This window comes from Corapipo altera, unplaced genomic scaffold, assembly GCF_003945725.1.
Source record: "Corapipo altera isolate COAL_440 unplaced genomic scaffold, ASM394572v1 22b, whole genome shotgun sequence".
Lineage (NCBI taxonomy): Eukaryota > Metazoa > Chordata > Aves > Passeriformes > Pipridae > Corapipo > Corapipo altera.
In genome coordinates, this window is record NW_020884876.1 from 15,316,935 (window position 1) to 15,332,432 (window position 15,498).

At 36.0% G+C, this 15,498-nt stretch overlaps 1 protein-coding gene across 3 annotated transcripts in view; it reads left to right on the forward strand.

Annotated features, from left to right (window-relative positions):
- Positions 1-15,498, forward strand: part of MARCH1 (membrane associated ring-CH-type finger 1) — a 227,003-nt gene that overhangs the window by 74,554 nt on the left and 136,951 nt on the right. For all 3 annotated transcript variants that reach the window (XM_027635489.1, XM_027635495.1, XM_027635494.1), the window contains exon 2: positions 2,734-2,812. The gene's annotated coding sequence lies outside the window, so the exon portion shown is untranslated. The remainder of the gene's footprint in view (positions 1-2,733; positions 2,813-15,498) is intronic.

Genomic DNA, 15,498 nt, shown 5'->3' on the forward strand with positions numbered 1-15,498 from the left:
TATTTTAAGCAAAGACCAGTTAAATAAAACACTTCACAGAATCATAGAATTGTTGAGGTTGGAAGGGACCTCTGGAGATTTCCCAGCCTCCTGGTCAAAGCAGGGTCACCCAGCACATATTGCCCAGGTCTATGCCCAGTTGGGTTTTGAATATCTGCAAGGATTCAGATGTATCGTGGGCAAACCATGCCATTGGTTGACCACCCTCCCAGGAAAAAAAAAGCCCACAACATCAAGTGGGATATCTTGTACTTAATTTATGCCTGTTGTGTCTTTTCCTTTCACTTGATTTTCCTTTCACTTTTCCTTTCACCGCCTTCCTTACTCTACCCCTAAACAGGTATTTGTAAGCACAGAACAGATTCCTTTTAGTCTTCTCTTCTCAAGGCCTCCATCTCTCATACCCTCTCCTCATACAAAAGGTTCTCCAGTCCTTTAATTACCTCCATCGTCTCTTGCTGGCCTTGCTCTGCTAAGTCTATGTCTCTGTTTTACTGGGTAGCCCAGAACTGGGCCCAAGTTCAGGGTGGCTTACCAGTGCTGAGTAGAGTGGAAGGATCACCTCCCTCAATATGCTGATGATACTCTTCCTAATGCAACCCTGATAGCTGTGCACCTTCTTTGTTGTGAGGGCTCATTGCTGGCTCATGGCCAGCTTGTTGTCCCTCAGGTCCTTTTCTGCCAACATGCATGGAATTATTCCTGCCAAGTGCAGGAATTTGCATTTCCCTTTGTTGAATTTTGTGAGGTTACTGTTGGCCCATTTCTCAGCCTGTCACGGTCTTTCTGGATAGCAACACAACCCTCTGATGTATCTAATACTCTTAGTTTTGCATTATCTGTGCACTGTGTCTCACCTTGGAAGTTATTGATGAATTTCTACTGAAATTTTTGTGTTTCATCAGTTTGTCAGGGAGAAGACAATGGGAGGCTCTGAGAGAAACATTATTTAAGTCAAGATAAACAATGTTCAGTGTTCTCTCCTTGTCCACTGGGTCAGCCTTCGGTCAGCCTTCTTTTTGTGAAAGTCTATCAGGTTGGTCAGGCACAATTTCCCCTCCATATATCCATGCTCACTATGCCCAAACAACTTCTTACCCCACTTGTGTTTGGTAATGGTTTTCAGGTTTAATTTCTCCATTCCTTTCCCAGGAGTCGAGGTGAGCTGTGACTGACTTTATTTAAAGTAGAGATGATATTTATTTTCTTCCAGTCCTCAGAGTTTCCTCCCTCCACCCTGATCATTGTGACCTTTTTTGATGTTTCTGTGGTTGAGTGCACTCATGATGACATCAGCCAGCGCTCAGTACATGTGGGTGCATCTCATTATGGCTTGTGGATCTGTGTGTGTCCATTTTGTTTAAATGCTTCCTAACCTGATCCTCCTCCACTGAGAGGAAACCTAACTTGCTCCAGGCTTTCCCCCGGGTCACAGAGACCTGAGATTGCTGAGGGATGGTTTTCTCACTAAAGAGTGAGATGAGAAAGGCATTCAGTGTGTTGGCCTTCATATCCTTTGTGAGGTCTTCATCAGCAGTGGGCCACCATTTTCCATAGTCATCCTTATGCTATCCTTATGCTACCGATAAGAGCAGCAGAAACATTTTGTGTTCCCTTTCATGTTCCTGTGAGCTATTTACCCATGTCTGTGATCCCAGTGAAGTTGTCATTCTCCAACTGCATGCACCTCTTAATTCTGCCTGTTCCCTATGCTGTATGCATTAACATACAGGCTCTTTGGAGAGCTGATTTCCTGGAAAAGGTAGGCTAGTAGGCTTTTCCTGTGTACATGCACACAGTTGCAGCTGGACCCTTACAGCCCTGTTTTTTTGCTTACAGATTTCCTCCTGTTTACATTGCCGGACACTCTTTGCTTGCCAACCTGGTCCTTCACTTCTGATTGCTGGTCATCCTCTCCTAACCCTGTTATTCCTAGTTTGAAATTCTCATTACTGGATTGGCCAGCCTGTTGACAAAAATATTTTTCCCCACTTTTGTGGACAGCATCGCTGCTAAACAATCCTTTGTCCTCTTAGAACATCCCATGATCATATGAAATCCAAACCCCTGTTGCCCACACCAACTGCTCAACCAATTGTTGACATGTGGGATCTGTCAACTCCTTCTTCACTCTTCTGCTTTTCTGAAAGCATTGAGGAGAAAACTGCCTGAGCTCCCCATGCTCTTGACACCCCTGCCCCCACACTCCCTAACAACCCCCCCGCATACACGAACAGCAATGTAGTAAATGTTAAATGTTTTATCTGTTGTACTCTTTTGTGAGCAAATTTATGTAAAAACATTGCTGGAGAACTAATTATATGTTTTGGCTTTTTTTTTTTTTTTATTAAGCTTTGTTTATTCTTAAATGTTATTCTGCCAATACTGTATGGGTTGGCTGGTTATAAAAAGGCTTTTTCCATTAGTGTGGCTGATAGAGGGAAAATCATGTATGGTTTTCCTGCACTTAGGAAAATCAAAGATTAATCTCAAATCAATCTGAAATTCTACAGAAAGATTAATGGTTATCAGTATCTGGTGAAGAATTTGATAAAAATTGTTTAAGACTACCTTTCAATTCCAGAATTTTTATTGTAGGTTGTATCATCTGGAAGACACCAGCATAAAATATTGTCCCAAACCTTGCTTCATAGCATGTTTTAAGACAATGAAATAGATGCTATTTTAACATTCTAACTGGTTTCACATGTGTCTTGTTTCTGTTTGTTCTAGGAAATGAACCCAGGAAGTAATGTGAAGGGTCATGTGAAGCTCTGTCATAGCAGAAATTTTCTAAAAGATTGCTTTACCTGTAAGTTCTTCTTTTCTGTTGTTAAATGTTAAATGATATTGTACAGTTAGAAAAAAAAAAGTTTATTTTGAACTGGACTTGCAACTTGGTGGTGAAGAATATCTTAGCAAGTGCATTACATTTAACATCTACTATTATTAACTTTATGTTTTAGGGAAGAGCAAGCAAACGTTTTTCTTCTTTTATTAAGGTTTTGAATCTAATGAGCAAGATTTTCATGCTGAGTCGTTATAGGTTATACATCCACTGTGATGCATGCTAAACTGCAAGAGCTTATTTTTCAGAAATTCTTTTAAAAGCAAATGAAAGATGAAAATCATCCAAACTCATATGAGAATGTGAAACTTTACCACTAAAAGTTCTTTAGCAAAGATTGCGTGTGCGGATGCCTGTTGTGACTCAGACATCTTCGATTTTCAGAGTTATTAAATTATATAATAGTGCCCTTTACAGTTGTGTCACTTGTGGCAAAGAATTTTCTTCAAACTACAGTGAACTTGTTTAATTTTACATACATCTCACAGTAAACTCCACTTAGGAATTTAAACTGTTGTTTTCATCTCAACTCCAATTGTCTAAATCAAAATATTTAAGTGAGATGAACTTGTCTTCCTAGCAATATTGCAAGAAAAAGTATTAAAAGATCCATTTTACATAAAGAACAGAAAACATTAGGCTTGATTTTGACAGATACATGTAGGTGGGGGTAGAACTGAGAGCAGAATTCTGAAGTTCTTAGTCCCCATCAAGTGGTATAATTCAAAAATATATAGATAGGCCTAAAAAGTGTATCAGGAAGGAGAATGGGAGTTTGCAAGCTAGAATTTAGGCAGTATATTAATTTTCTCCCTTTTGTATGTAATTGTCATGATTTGACTAAACATCAACTAGATATCAAGATCTTGAAAACTTTAAGGAAGAAGGTACTGATGAAAAATGTTTCAAATTTGATAATAACAGTTTTAAAAAACTTAAAATAATAATTTCAGATTTTTTTCCTTATTTAGCTCTCTATTTTAAAGTAGCAGCAAAGTCTATACATGGGCAGCACAAGTAATTTAGTTTGACATAAAACCTGCAACGAAATAAAAACTTGGAAACACTAGTCTTCCACAATTCAAGATCTTTATGAAGTTTCAGAAAATGTCTTGATATTTATTCTGTTTTTTTTCAAAAAGTACTTCTTTGTCTCAGTATTTTTTTAGTACTCTGATGTAACTTGAGACAACCATAAATTAGGTACAAATACAAGAAAATCTGTTAGAAATTAGAATCTTAATTCTGCACTTTGAGTTGTAAAGTGAAAACTGAACATTATTGTCTTTCTTGTATTAATACTCACACAGTACTGGTGCAACTTCAGCAATTCCCCTATATTATCTTAAATGTATTAAAATAACTGATGATGTGCATTTCCTTTGGTTTTATCAAAGAATTTAGAGAGGCTATTTTAGGATAATTCAAGGAGACTTTTACAGTTAGTCAAGAAACTGCTGCTTTGATAATGCTGTCTTAATAACTGAATTTGTCAGATTTTCAGTATTATTTAGGACTAGTCAGACAAGTGGATTTCCAGCATCATAATGGTAGCCTTAAAAAAACCCTACACAAACTGATAAGAGCTAAGATTGAGTTAGAATTGTCTAATATATTTTAATTTTGTCTTCTTTTTCAAGTAATTGCTCTGTTCATGTCTTCATGTTTCCCTGAAAAATCCAAGTATTTTGTTTGTGTGTACCTGTAGATATAGAAGTGTGTGTCTGCAGATGTGTATCAATTAGAGATATTTATATTCATTGAAGATAAGACAACATTTGGGACAAAAGTACAGAAGTGACTTGGAAAATTCTTAGGTGATAACATGGAGAAAAGTCTTTGACAGGATGCAAACATGCTGTATTGCACACTGAACAATAAAGCACATTTGCAGCCTCCCAGACAACAAATGCATTATTTGGAGTCCTGAAAATATACTGATTTCTGTCTGATTTTAATACTGTGACTTCATTTGAGGACAAAATAGCAGAAAAATCTATTACTATATAGTTATAGACAATTTTGAAGTCTAGTTAAAAAGCTGGCAATACTTCCTACTGAAGACTGCAATTGATTTTATAATTCACATATTCAATCATTATATTGGTATAAATATATATATATAAACAGAATATATATATATATATAAACAGAAAAGTCAACATAGAGAGGAAAAAGGATGATATTATTACTACTATTATTATTTTCTGAGCACAGGTCGCTACAAGAGAGAGAAATCTAACATTTTTAACCATCAGATAGTTCTCAAGTCTTTTTGTTAGAAATAATTCCATACTGTTAATTGTTATATTGATTAAAAGTCTTTCTGTTATAAATTTATTGTATGTGGTAATATTCTGAATGAATTAATCAGTGTTGTAAAAGTGGCTGTCATGACATACAGACAAGTAACTATATAACTCATTGAGATTTGTAGATCGTAGTGGCAATTAATTATGATCGGGTTTGTAATTATTATATTTTTCTCCCAAAAGGAATTTGCATGTATTATTTCTATTAATGTTAGCTGGTGAACAAATCATAGCATCATAGAATAGTTTGGGTAGGAAGGGACCTTAAAGATCATCTAGTTTCAACTCCCCTGCCATGGACAGGGACACTTTTCACTAGATTAAGGTGAACAAAGCCTCATCCACTTGGCCTTGAACAATTCCAGGGATGGGGCACCCATAACTTCTCTGGACAACCTGTTCCAGTGTATCACCACCCTTTGCATAAAGAATTTCTTCCTAACATCTATTCTAAATCTCTCCTCTTTTAGTTTAAAACCATTCCCCCTTATCCTATCATTAACCACTTGTGTAAAAACTCACTCTCCCTCTCTTTTATAAGCTCCCTCTAAGTACTGAAAGGGCACAAGTAAGAAAACAGGAATATTTTTCTACTTCTCCACCCCCCCAGCTAGATTGTTCTATGTTAAACTGGTCACCATCAAAATAATATTTTTGTCCTGTGCTTATAAAAGATCAAACTTCAGGTATCTTAATATGTCTTAATAAGTAGTAGCACAAAGCCTACTTCCATATTTTTTTAGAAGAACCAGAATTTCAAAATATGATAGCCTTTCACTGTGACAGAAATTTAAGAGTACAATCATTATGTTTACACATTAAATTATTCCTCTTTATGAAAGGCATGTTTGCTGATGAGTTCACCTTTTTCTGTGAATACTTCCCTTGCTGGATCTCTGGAGAACTTAGCTTTTTCTCCTATTCTTTTCATGCCCTCTGAAAAAAGAGATCTGAAATCTTCTCTTGATTCCACTGGCAGTACAGAGTTGGGTCAATTGTTTGGAGATCCTGATGAGAGTCTAGTGCAAGTAGGGAAAAAGGTGAAACTAACCCAGTTAAAAACCAAAAACACCCTACCAAAACCAAGAGTAAGAATTGATGTCTTTAGAAACTGGTAAAGAATAGCAAAGATTTTTTGTTGTAGAAAATTCCAAGACCCTAAGAGCACATTAATTTCCAAGGAGTGTCTTGCACAACTCTAATTAAGGTTTCAGTGATCTCTGAGGATTGAATCTTCCACTGCTCTCCCCACGCCTGCCTTTTGTCTTTCTGAACTAAACTTAGACTTGAACTTTTATATCATGTGTTGCCTGGCATAAATTTTCATGTCCAGTTGGGTGAATATATTCAGGGGATACAAGTTATAACTGTAGCATTTTTGCATACTTTAAGCATCTTCCTGATCATAAGCTTGTACAGTGCTAACTTGCAGAGTAAGGAGAATAGAATTATTGTAAAGGTCTTTCATCTTTTGCTTTATTACTTTTTTTTTTTTAATAAGGGTTCTGTTGAGGAATATAAATAGATATATCTGAAGTGATGACACTAAGAAATACAACAGCTGTCCCTGTTGCTTGATAATTTGCTTTGCTGAGGTATAATTTCATGCTTTGTTAAAATCAGACAGATATTACCTGTGATTTGCTGAAGGTGAAATAAGAGGACAGGCTCTGTGAAAATTCTATGTTTTTAAAAATATATGGTACCTAATACTAATTGAAAGTAGTGGTCAGGAAAAAGTGTCCTGTAAGTTAAATATGTTGACATGACCACTGATGAAACTAAAACAAAATATTTTATTCTTTACAGACAGTATGAAATCAATGTTTTCTTTAGGCATAAACTTCCTAAATCTCAGGTAGTGTCAGAATGCACGTGTAGACATCAAAATGGTGCTAGTGAACATGTGCACAGCATTCATAAGCCGCCATGGCTTTATTAGCTGTTGACCATAAGGAAAACTGGAGAATCATGTGAGCTGCCTTAGAAATTAAGAGGTTGATGGCTTCTCAGGGAATTAGCAGTGCCAAATTTGAAAAAGTACCGTGGGGAAAAAAAAAGGCACACAAATAAAAAAAAATATTGCAAAGAATTTTCAGGAACTGAAGAGAAGGTACTCTGTTTTGATGAAAAAAAAAAATAAAAAAATTTGAGGTCCAGTGGGAGAAAAGGGAGGGAATGATACAAGCCATGAGTACTTCTGACTAATAGTTGTTATTTTGTATTTTTGATTAGTCTAATGGTTTTCAAATTTAGCAGAAGACAACTTCTTAGTTTATTTTCACTGTTATGAAAATATACATTAATTCTATATATTTTTTTTTATAATTAATAATAAGTTTCTGGTTAATTATGAATGGTTTACAGAATGTATGGGTAGGAATATAAATGCTTTGATTCCCTCATTTAGCATGGTGTGGTTATATCATATGCTTCCAAATTACACAACAAGATTTGGCTTCACAACTTCTCTCAAGACTGAGTTTCCATCTGTCTTGAGGTTACTGTCTTGACCATGCTGTAGCAGTAGCTTGGAAGGGAAAGAATGAGAACCATTATGTAGCCTGTCATTTTTACTTCACCTGTTTATTACACTCATTAGCTATTACTCTGCAATTAGTCCATAGACAGGAAACGTTATCTAGGATTAAGAGCCAGTGAAAATTGTTTTTGCTGAGTCTGTTTGCAAACAGTTGTTTGTCCTGCAAACAAAACTAATGCATTTTAGAGCGTAAGTCATAATGATGTTAGAAAAAGTGCAAAGAGAATTCCATACAGTTTTAATTCACACCACTTTACAGGAACAACAATTTCAGGTGAGATATGGTATGTTAGGCTGTACGTCTACATCTCATACTACCTACCTTTGGGCAAAAAACTTTGTTTCAGCTTCCCGACAGATGAAAAGTTCAACTCCACTCTCAATAATTTACACAGTGTGGAGGTGTTGTATTGTCAGAGAGATGCAAGGGGTGCAGCAGGACCTCCAGAGTGCCCACACAAGGACACTCATCTCTGAGAAACTTGTTTGGACCCATTGAAAGCAGACCGCTCCTGAGAAACCTCATATTGGTAGAGAAGCAACTTACATTTTTGTCCTTCATGTTGCCTAGGGGTTGATGTGTCACTGAGCATTGTGTCTCCCTCTTCTAAAGGAGACTTAAACTCTTCTAAAGTTTAAGGTGACTGTCTCAGGAGATGTCATTTGCAGGATTACTCTTGCCATAGACTACTGATACTGTCTGAGAGACTGTAATGATTGTTGCCTTCTAGTGTCCTCTACAAAGCTAGAGAGGATACTTATTAATGTAATGAACCAAAGACAGCACTGTTCTTGTGGGCACATTCATGTAAGGATGGTCTAACGATTCTCCATTTCCACTACCACCTCAGTAGTTTCCTGGAAAAAGAAAAAGTGTAAGCTCTTGGCTGTAAACTTGAATGGGAGAGGCTAATTCATACTTTTTGATTGCAGTTTATTGTTGTAGTCTATTTCAGGTAAACCCACACTGCATGAATCATAAGAAATTGCTAGTTAGAAAACAGTTAATGTCAAGAGATGCTTTTGCTCCTCAAGTAACTAGTTTAGCATTAATGTCAGGTCTGTGTGGCTCTAAGTTTGGGGTTGTTTTTGTTGCCTTTTTTTTTTTTAAATCGTGTGCATTGTAAGAGCATTGCCTTTCAACTATGCAGTAATCTCTGATAGGTTACTTGTATTTTTAGATTTTGTATGACTTTTGTACTCGGGCTTCAAGATATCCTTTTTATACAGCTATTGCTTTGTAAATAGGTTTGAAGTGGGTGCAACTATAAGTAGAAGGTTTATTGAAACAGAAAACAACCTGAAGAGCAACATAAGATATTACTGACAAACTGACAGGAGGGCAGTAAGAGTACTGATGTACTTCCTATGTATGTTTCTATTTTTGTGATTAATCAGTGAAAGGAGTCAATAATCTAAAACAAGTAAACAAGCAAAACTTGCCTGTTCTGCTATCTACAGCTTTCTGTTGACTAGGAGGTAGGACATAGCAGCAGCTTGTGTTTTTTTTGCTTGACTGGCCCAGCAGTGTACATAGTCTATATTATATGGAGCTGTGTAGAAGATCTTGAGAAAACAAGATTTTGTGCACTATTGCCACCTCCCATTACTAGCATTGCATAGCTGTTGGTGCAATCCTTGGACTTCCAGGTTCAATTATCTTGTTATGGGTGGTAAAATTGGAAGAATACTGCTGATAGGTAGTATTTTTGTGTTTAAATACTTAAAAGACATAGTTATAACTGTAGTTTGTACCTAGAATTTCTAACAGGTACACCTTGCAATATGCCTTGATTGTTCTCTGACTGGGGACGTGGCTAGACTAGAGCTGTGTGTGTGCTTCCTGTCTGCATGTGAGGGTTCCCTGCTGAGGGAACCCTATGCATAGAGAGGTATGATGAGTATTAATCTTGTATTAATTTGGAAGGTACTGTTCCTGGAATGTTTTGCAGCAATCGTTCAAGAATTCCTGTTAAAGCAAAAACTTCTTTAATACTCTTTTGTGTAATATGTTGTAAAAGTTAATTCCTGAGGCTACATTAGCACTGACAGCACTGGCTGCTGTTAATTTCAGAGTACAAAATTCGTGCAAGTATCTGGCTTAACAGAGGAGAAAATTTCCTTTGGAGTGTAGACTGTGCACGTAGCCGCTTTAAGTGGCTACGGTTAGATGGTACATGTAAACTCTTTTCCCCAGTGTATATCAGTCAAAGAAAGAGGATTGCAACAACTTCCATTTTGAAGTGAACTTGGCTTTCATATTTAAGTGATCTGTTGAAGAGATGGCAGTAGTGTGCATCTTAAAGAAGTAGGTTGTATCATCTATATTTTGTCTCAATTGACATTAGAGGGCAGGAAGATACTGGAATGATCGTTACAGCCTTAGTTTCCTAGGTGCTCCCATCATGAGTTTCTCATGGTTTCAGCAGGTCTGATAGCCTGGCTTTCATGTGCTCAAACATGAACACCCCTGAGAAGGGAGTGCAGCTGAGCCTGCTCCTGACATGGAGAAAGAGCAGAGCCATGACACTTGAAGGTTAGAGCTTAGGGGTGCCTGGGGAGTGTCTCTGCCCTCATGTGTACTGACTTGGCAGTGGGAGTATATGTGTGTTGTGCTGGAACTGTCTTTCTGTAAGATGCTACAGTGAAGACGTTTCCTGAGAGCTGACAAAATGTAACTGCATTGGTCACAAAGAGAAATTGAAAGCAAAATGTCAGCAATTCTTTTCTGACTGTAGATAGACTAACTGAGATTTTTGCTTTGGAAGAGATTGTATTTTATTTTAAATAATGATTTTTTCTTCCTAAGCAAATCACACTATATTTAAATGGAGCTAAATATACAAAGTATATATATATTCTGCATAAGCGGAGTTATAATGAGACAAACAGATACAAAAGGAAGCTGTTACTGTTTTTTTTCCTGGAAGATTTCTCTAATTTGCAATGTTTTTAATAGTCCACATAAATCAATTTTCAAAGATGTCTCCATGAATAAGGATTTTGTTATGTTTGACAAATGCATTTAAATACAGTTATACTACTACTGCTATTATTATTAGCTGGCATGATACCATGCTGAACACTTTGAAGCAGACAGATGTAAACTCATCTAGAGAGATGTAGTCATAACCAGTAACAATTAAAAATATCTTATTAGCTCTTAAAAGTCTCATCTGAGACCTAAATTTGGATTTTGATAATGTATCCTAGAAGCAATTCTTTCAACAAAATGTCTAATTGTCTTCTAATTCTTAATGTTACTATGACTCTAACTGCAGCCTGTAACTGAATTATTTACTCTAATTTTATGCTTTATAAAAATTCTATCCTTTTACAATTTATGAAATGTTTTCCTTACAATTTCATTCAATAGACCTTTATTTTCTGTCCTGGTAAAATTCTTCATCTATTGTTTTTGTGTATCTTTCTTTACTTTATTCACTTTTGTTCTTCGTCACTCCTCTCCTCCAATTTAATAGTCTGTCCTTTTCATCTGTCTTTCTGCCTGTGGAAGTTTTATGGATTTTGTACTGTTGAAGTGAACCTAATGGGATGGGACTGTCGCAGTGAATGTTTATGACCTTGTTGCAATTGTTTCTATGAAACTGATGACACATCCCTCAAAAAAACAGAGAAAGCAAGTACAGTAACAGTTTTGGGGAGTTTTTTCCTACTTCTTTCTTTTTATGTTGGTTATACAAAACTTTGTTTTGATTCTATTACGCTGTACCTGTAATGTGGTTACTTCATGTTAAATAAGTCATAGCAATAGTCTCTGGTTTTTGTTGCAATAAAAGTACCCCAATAACTAATCATGCTTAGTTGTTTTCACATTTGTGATCCGTGAATGGAAGAAAAGATGGTATTTGCAGACATAAGTTGAGCACTGTTATTATTGCAAGAAGTGTGAGGTAAGAATGATTATAATGATTCTTTGATATCAGTGAATTTTTATCCTTTTGTCTTTTTCTTTTTAACAAGTGTTCCTATTTTAATAAAACTGGGTTTCCAATTTGCTAGACATGACATGCATATTAAGAAATGTTCTTTTCCTGCGGGAGTGCCTACCATCTAAATATACAGAAAACACATGGGTTGAAAATAAGGTTTTATAGTGGTAGCTTTTTCTATAAGCAGAGCTTACTTGCTCCATCATTTATGCCTTATGTTCTGGTTGAAAGTTAGTTTCTTAGACTTCAAGTTTCTTACAAGGAAAGTTGTAATGAAGTGCTTGTTCACTAAAAGTAAAAAAAAAAGAAAAAAAGTGATTATTGGTTAAATGAAGAAATTGCACCCGTAACTGAACAGACAACGTATGAAGGCAGATGTTCATGCTTGCGTCATACTCGTAGTCATACACTGCCTTGAGTAAACTGGGCTATGCAATTTAAAGAAGGGCACCTCTCAGCTTTTTGTTACTCATGTACTACCAGGGAATCATGCTCAGGCGACAGCGGGGAATTTCAGTGCTTTTCTAAGCCAAACAGTTCCAAAAATTGCAACAGTAGGGCACTTGATCTAAAAACAGATTTGTACCTGCTATTAATTGGATCCGAGGCGGATTTCACAGCATGCAGCAGAAAGGGAAAATTTTTTCTCTGCGTCACAAATGTAATGAAACTTGACCCAGTGCCACTAATAGTTGTGGCTTAGTTGACACAGTCTTGTAGCTTTTTTAAGTTAGTAGGACAGCAACAACTCAACTGTGAAAAGTATTTCATTCTAAGCTGAGTAATAGGAGAGAGCAAAGCTGCTTCATTCATTGCTTAGTGTCTCATAGACACCATCGTTTTAGTCTTCCTGTAAACGCATGTTACAGTATTGTTATTGTAGGTCTTATTCTGTCTCATGTCACTTCAGTTTTCCTTGACATTAGTGAGGAAAAATCGTCTAGCGAGGGGTCATTTTTTAATTGCATGTTCTATCTGAAAGGAGAATTTCAGTGAGATGAGAGAGCTCTGGGTTTTCAGTTAAATTTGTTTAAGTTTACTACTTAGGCTGGAAAAGCCAGTGGGATGAGATTTAGGTGATAAAATACCTTTGCAGGCAGCTGAGGAATACTGGAGGGAATGAGCAAGAACTGACTAGGAGGAAGTCCTACTATCTGTTTATGAGATAGAATGTTATTTTAAGGTAAATTATTCTTAAAATACTAATACCTACTAAGTGTTTATCAGTGGATGATATTAGAAAAAAAATGGTAATCAGAACAAAATGTGCCACAATAGTTTTTCTGAATATTTAAAGGTGCAGGCTTTGTTCAAGGTGGTTTGAGGCTTATCTTCCTAGGAAACATGGAAATGTTATCTATGCATTCTTTTCTAAAGAAATTTCACAATACTTCTTGAAATAATGTTTGCCTGAAGTGGAAATTTTACTAACTTCAGAAAATATTCAGTTTCAGCTTCAAAAAATATTTTATATTTTTAGATTTTTTCTATTTTGACCTGAACTGGTTCACTATTGTCATGAAACATGTTTGATATTTAATATGTCTTTTTTATGCAAAGACCAAAATTTCACTAAATTCTCTTTGAAGAAAATAAAGGACAAATCAAGAATATCTTTCAAAGATATTCAGTGTAGATTAAATCCGTCAGTAAGTGAAAAGGATACAGTTTTCAAATATGATCATGGTGGATTTTTGCAAGGAGTTTGGTGTCAAATTGCCTTGGAAATTTAGCAGGCACAAGGCTTTAAATTTATTTAGACCCTTCAGAAAATTCAAAACCTAATCCCAGGTTAAGGTACTAAGTAAGCAGCACCCAAAGTAGAGGATCTTTAGGTACAGAATTTAGAAATACTCTTAGGAGAAGGCTGATTATATTGGTTTTGAGATATTTTTGTTCTTTTTTTTTTTTTTTTTTACTTTTCAGCTAGCATTTTTTTCCTATGTGCCTATTAAACTGACACAGTCTAGTCTAATAGTGGTATTGTCCAAGGTCTTTATTAATTTTCCCCAGTTTTTTTCTTTTTCTGCTGTTTTGTAACTGTTTTTGCTTCAAGTATGTGTTGGATTTCCTTATGCAGTTTCAAATAATTTTGCACTGGTATATTCAAGAGTTTTAAAATATCACCGATGTATATGCCTAGTTACTGAACCTGATATTTTTGTGCATTGGAGAAAGAGGTTTTCCACAGCTATTAGCTGAAATTTGTGTAATGTGGTCTGATATCTGCATATAGCGTCTACTTTGAGACAGCTGCTACCCTTGCGTTTTTTTCCACACTGGGTACCTGAATGAAAATGAAGATATATTCCCTGCTTGCAGTGTTTATTACTAGAAAATGTACTGCAAAGTACATTAATGGATTGTGCATGCCAGTTCAGATTGCAAGTCTTTATTTCCCATTCTCTGAGCAGCACAGATACCCTAGGTCCTAAAGTTAGGATTACACTGTAACACCTCCAAGATGTGAAACAACTCCCATCTACTTCTGAACTTCAGACTTCTACTGAAGACATGAACAAAATCACAGCCTTGGCACAAATATCACACATTTCTTACACAGCAAAGGTCCACCCTTAAAATTATGCTGGGCAAATACACAGACTGAAAATGACGGACAAAATCATTATCTGAATTTGAATTTTAACCATTGCCCTCCCTACCCCCCCCAAGAAACTTTTTTCAGTGGGAAACTACAAAAAGCTGTCAGCAGGAGATTGAGAAATCTGACCCTTCATTAATTTAGGCTCCTAATAACCTCTTCAGACTATTTTAAAAAATGCAGTTATTCAGTGAGAAAAACAAGAAAAAAACTTATTTATGTCTGAAAATATTCTTGGGAAGGATGACTTCAGAATGTGTACTGGAGAGCAGTTGTAACCTTTTTCCTGATTGTTTTTGATTGGTATGGGTGAATGATGAAAAATTGTGCTCACTACAGGTGAAATTGCTGTGTGGAGAAGCTTGACACTCTGAAGTTCTTAGTGGAACTTAAAAGAACTGTAACTGGTATTCGGTCTTCTCAGGTTGGATTTTCTTCCAGCGCTTAAGTAGCGGTGTGATTACAGAATAAGTGCTTTACATAGTCTTCTCACATTGCACAGGAGTTAACTCCAAAAAGTACTACTTTCACGTACTATTAAAGAGAATTTAGCTTTTTATTGAAGCCTGAAAGAACACATTTAGTCTTATCTTCCAAAGCAAAGCATCCAGGCAGAGGTAAGATAAAAGTATGATCAAATTAATCATGCAGTGTTTAGAAAGCTGATAATGGGTCACACAAAGGAATATGTAACTTAAATCTGTGATAGAGGTGTGTTAATTTGGAATGAGTATTTAAGACACATGATCTGTATTAATTTGCCTGCATGTTTATGTTGGCGGGTGCCGTTTCTTTAGGAAATTATTTTATTGTCTTTCTTCTCCTTCCTGTCTCCTAGATGAATTACCACTGCTGGATGCTGAGCTCCATGGAAAAGTAAAAGACAAAACAACCCCCTCCAAACTCTTGATTTCTTGTCAATTAACAACGTGTTAAAACCTGAGTAGTTCTTATTTCCGAATTCCTTCTCAAAAAATGTTCACAGGTTTGAAAGTAATCATCAGATCCTTCAGAACAGGAGCTTGAGGGATTTGTTTTCTGAATCTGAGTTTGCCACAATTTAAAATGAGAAAACTGTATTGCGATAATAAATTCAAAACTAGTATTGCAATGTCCATGTAAGTGTAATAAATATTTACAGAATTAGGTAAGCATCATAATACCAAACATTTGATTAGTAGTACATTTGTACTACTCTTGTGACTCTGCTTTTGATATACTTCCACAGTTTTAAGATTAAA